The sequence below is a fragment of the Choloepus didactylus genome, chromosome 11 (genome assembly GCF_015220235.1).
Source record: "Choloepus didactylus isolate mChoDid1 chromosome 11, mChoDid1.pri, whole genome shotgun sequence".
Lineage (NCBI taxonomy): Eukaryota > Metazoa > Chordata > Mammalia > Pilosa > Megalonychidae > Choloepus > Choloepus didactylus.
In genome coordinates this window covers 90,748,363-90,753,628 of record NC_051317.1, presented here as the reverse complement: position 1 = coordinate 90,753,628, position 5,266 = coordinate 90,748,363, and positions in this window count along the sequence as shown.

The following is a 5,266-nucleotide window of genomic DNA, read 5'->3' as shown; positions in this document are numbered from 1 at the left end:
TGCCTTGGCGACCCGTCTTCGCCCGTCCCCTCTGCTCTCTCTCCTCCCCCTGTCCACATGGTGCCTGGTCGCTTTACTCGCGCTTCTCCCTCTCGCTACTGAGTGGTCCTTGTATCTGCCGGTCTGGGGCCCTGTACCTCTTCTCTAGCTCCCTTTTGGTTTCTTTGGGCTCTCCTTCCTGCGCTCCACTTTCCCTCACTTCATCAACCGCCCGAGGACCTTAGCTGTTCCCACTCCGTGCCAGAAAAAGATTTCATCGGAGGGAAACAGTGGAGGTATAGGATATGTTTTCAGTCTGGGTAGATGAAGCCAAAATTTTTTTGCCCTGGAGCAGGGCAGGTGGGTTCTGGGCAAACAGAGCAAAGCTCGGGGAGTCTTTGCTGATCACGAGCTATTGACCTAAAAAGTAGGTTAGTGGACGGAATGAAAAGGCAGCGGAATTACTGGTGAGCTTGTTGATGTTTTCTTTTTTTTGAGAAGTACATCTGCCAACTTTAAAACCAAAGATAAACAAAATATTCTCCCCAATCTAGCCATGATGTTTAAAAAAAAAAAAAAAAACATACTGCAGTTGCATTCTGTGTACAGTCCAAGAGCCTGGAAAGACAAGAGATGCCAGGAAAGAATGTGAGAATGAGAACTTTCCGGATAAGGAGGCAGAGGAAATAGCGAGAGAGACTTTCAATGAGCTTTGAAGTGCTGAAAAAACTACTCATGTCCCTTTTTGCTTGACAGCCTCATTTTCATGATTCATTTGTCCACAGAGTCTTTAAAATAACTATAGCAATGCATACTCATTATAATAAGCCAAACAGTATTTAGGTGTGTAAAGAAGAAAATATTAGCCTTAAGATGTGAGAGTAGCATTCATAGAGTTTCCCAGGTAGATATAGTGTGGGTCCTTCCTCTTCCTTTTTCTGATTCCTTCCTTCGGCCAGGGGATTGATTAGATGCCTTATAAGAATTTCACCTTGTTGGATGCTAAATATTCTTGTATTTCTATAAATATTATTTAGCTTTGTTCTGGGATGCAGATACTGGGAAATAGTTTGATTCTTTCAGGCTTGTTTTTAAACTTTGTTATGTGGGACCAGATCAGTCTTTAGTCTAGGGCTAAATTTTTCCACACTGTTGAGGCAATATTCTTCTGAGTACTCTACCTGATAACCTGTAAATTGTAAGGTTTACCATCCTCTGGTCTTGTGTGAGCTCTGATTGTTCCCTCTGCTCCTTTTAGATGTTTTTTCACTCTGGCTTTGAGTAGTTTTCTCACATGCATGCACTGAACAGTACTCAGCTCAAGGGGAATCCTCTACAAATTTCCAGAGCACTCTCTCTCTCTTCTCCCAATCCCGCCCTGTGGTGGTTTGAAGCTGAATGTACTCCAGAAAAACATGTTCTTAAATCATCTCCTGTGGGTTTAAACCCATGTAAGTAGAACCTTCTGAGGAGGCTGCTTCAGTTAAGGTGTGACCCACCTCATTCAGGATGTGTATTAATCCTGTTACTGGAATCATTTATAAATGGAAAAGAGAGAGAGAGAGAGAGAGAGAGAGAGAGAGAGAGAGAGAGAGAGAGAGAGGAGAAGGAGAAGGAGAAGAAGCTGAAGTCAATGAAATCCAGAAAGAGATGGGAGGGACCAGCAGATGCCACCATGTGTCTTGCCATGTGATAGAGAAGCCAGGATCCCCAGCAGCCAGTCTTCAGGAAGAAAGCATTTCCTTGATGATGCACTGATTTGGACATCTTCCTGACCTTAAAACCATGAGCAAATAAATTCCCATTGTTTAAACCGACCGTTTCGTAGTACTTGCTGGAACATCCTAGAAAACTAAAATGAATTCTCATTCTCTGTCTCTCTCCCTCTCTCTCTCTCTTTCTGTCTCATCTCCGGTACTCTGTCATGCTAACTAGTCACATTGGCCTCTAGGACTCCCATCTCGCTCTCTCTCTCCTCAACTAAGGGAGACCACTTGGTTCCACTTGGATTCTCATCCCCGTACTGTGGCCTGGAAACTTTATCCAGGCAGTAAGCTGGGGCCATCATAGAGCTCACCTTCGTTTCCCTTCTCAAGGATCACTGCCCTGTAGTATCTGATATCCATGTCCAAAAATCATTTTTTCATCTATTTCATTTGTTTAGTAGTTTCAACTAGGAGATTAAATCTGGTTTGTTAGCCCATTTTAGTTGGACTTGAAAGGGATTTGACTTGATCCAAGCTAGGTCAGCTGGGTACACTCTTTTGGAATTGGGATTCCACTATGTGGACAAGAAGGCACAAGAAGCTAGTGCAGGGAAGAGAAAAATGAAACAAACACGGAAAGAAGGATGAAAAGAGTGCTGATGGCATTGCAATTCTTGCTCAAGTCTTTCATGAAGCCCATGGCATTCCTACTCTTGGGTTTCTTGAGAAACTCTTGATTCCTTACAGTAAAATCTCCTTTTCTGTTGACTATATGTTCAAGTTAGAATCTATTACTTGCAACCAAAGGGTTCTACATCATACAGCATATCATCAGGCAAAAATGAGGGGGGTGGCATTAAAGTCAAGAAACCAAAGATCTTTAATCAATGGAGCAACTTCTGTTAAAAGGGGAAGAAAAGCCAGCACAATGGACTTTTCTTCCTGTTGCACAAAAGGAACTGAGGTTTTAAGATGAAGAGGAGGGAAGTTCTTCTGGAGAGATAACAAGGTACGATTTGGGTGCTTGAAGAGAATGGAAAAGATTTAGAGTAAACACTGTTGGAAACATGCCTGGCTGTCCATTAGAATGGAGCAAAAGAATTTGTTGTACTCATCGGGTAAACCCACTGCCCTCCCCCTACATGGGACATGACTCCCAGGGGTGTAAATCTCCCTGGCAACATGGGATCTGACTCCTGGGGATGAGCCTGGACCCAGCATCATGGGATTGAGACAAGCTTCTTGACCAAAAGAGAGACTTCAAAGTTTCAGTAGCTGTGAGACTTCAAATGGAGTCGACAGGTCACTCAGGAGGGTACTTTTATGCATTATGTCGATATCCCTTTTTAATCTTTGGTGTATTGGAATAGCTAAAAGGAAATACCTGCAACTGTTGAACTGCAACCCAGTAACCTTGTTTCTTGAGGACAATTGTACAACTACGTAGTTCACACAATGTGATTCTGTGATTGCAAAAACCTTGTGGCTCACACTCCCTTTATCCAATGTATGGATAGATGAATAGAAAAATGGGGACAAAAATTAAATGAAAAATAGAGTGGGATGGAGGATAGAATGTTTTGGGTATTCTTTTGTACTTTTATTTTTATTCTTATTTTTACCTTTTTTGGAGCAATGAAAGTGTTTAGAAGTTGACTGTGGTGATGAATGCACAACCGTATGATGGTACTGTGAACAATTGATTGTACATGGGATGATTGTATGGTATGTGAATATATCTCAATAAAACTGAATTTTAAAAAAGTATTTGGTGCATATTGAGCCCAGTTATGGTTAGAAATCCTTGCTTTCTGGTGGAATAAACTTGTTGGTTTATGTGATTGTCTTCCACAATGAATGTTCAACAATTCAGGAACAGAAGCAAGGAAATGAACGCTAGAATTTGTCAGTGTTGGTTTCCCACAGCTGCTGAAACAAAGTACCACAAACTGAGTGGCTTAAAACAACAACAATGCATTGTCTCACAGTTCTGGAGGCTAGAAGTCCAAAACAAGGTATTGGTAGGGCGATGCTTCCTCTTAAACCGCAGGAGAGAATCTGTTCCTTGCCTCTTTCTTGACTTCTGGCAGTGACTTGCTGGTAATCCATGGTGTTCTCTGCCTCAGTTGTCACATGGCCATCTCTCTCCCTATCTGTCTCTCTGTCCGTGTCCAATTTCCTTTTCTTATAAGGACACCAGTCTTACTATTTGGGCATACCCTAATCCAGTTTGGCTTCATCTTAATGAATAACATCTTCAAATAGGGTCACCCAGATAGGATCACAGTCAGGGGACCAGGGGTTAGGATTTGGACGTATCTTTTTTGGAGAACACAATTCAATCCATCACAGTCAGGATGCTTCTCTGGGGCTGTGTAGGCTGATCCACTACTGGCTCTGCATATTCCCCAAATATACCCCAAAATATACCCAAAATGCACACAAAAGCACACACGAAGAAAGGCATGTCCACAGCTGCCAGACTTCACCAAGCTTAGAGTATAATAAGGCCTCTGAAGTTCAAGCAAACAATGGAAACTTTTACCGTATGAGTCTTAAAGGAAGTATCAAAAGTGTGGCTTTCCACAACAGCAGTTCAGAAAATGCATATTGCTTTCTTGACCTTGCCCACAATGTGGTCTTCTGTGATTGAGTCCCCAACTGTCTGCCTCCAGGCAGGAGGAATTCTGGCAAAGAGTGGGTGGGGCTGGCTCAAATACTGAAAGATAAATTGCATCTTTAGTTTTCCTTTCTTCTTGTATCTCAGTGGTTCTTAACAAAGGTGGTACCACCTTTAGGAAATATTTTGAAACTTTAAGGGGACATTTTTGATTGTCATTATGACTGGGTAACCCATTTGGCATTTAGGGATGCAAGCCAGGGATGCTGGACACCCTGACATCCTGCAGTATGTACAAGAAAATGAAGAACTGTCTGTGACTTTCAAATGTTCCATAGGACACTCATGTAGGTGAAAAAGCCATTTATAATTATCTGAGCCCAGAACATATTTCCATGTTACAAATAAACACACTATATTTCCTGAATATTTCCAAGAATTGAACTACCATGTAAATTGAGGGAAAATTGTTCTTTGTTTTGTTTGGAACTTTACCAAGAGTTTTTTCACTATTTTAGGAAATCATGTACTGATGGCAATTTTGCTCAAGGTTTTGTATTTGATTTGACAATACTGCCTCCCATCTGTGTCAGCCTGCATTTGAACTGTCACTCCAAATATATGCTACACTGATTTGTACTTATTGCATGCACAGATTGGTGCAAGCATTATGTCTTTTAGTATCACTATGCCTGATTATTTACATATGGAAGTACATCTTTTATTGTATATCGCAATCCATTTATTTCTTTTTATTACAATAATTATATCTAATTAGGCATGTACGTATGTCATATTATATATGAATTTTATTTCAAGATAGTTGTATTAGTCAGGGTTCTCAGAGAAAGAGAACCAACAGGATATATAATGTAAATATTAAGAGAATTATAGTAGGAATTGGCTTACACAACTGTAGGGATGGGCAAGTCCAAATACCATAGGGCAGGCCACAAGCTGG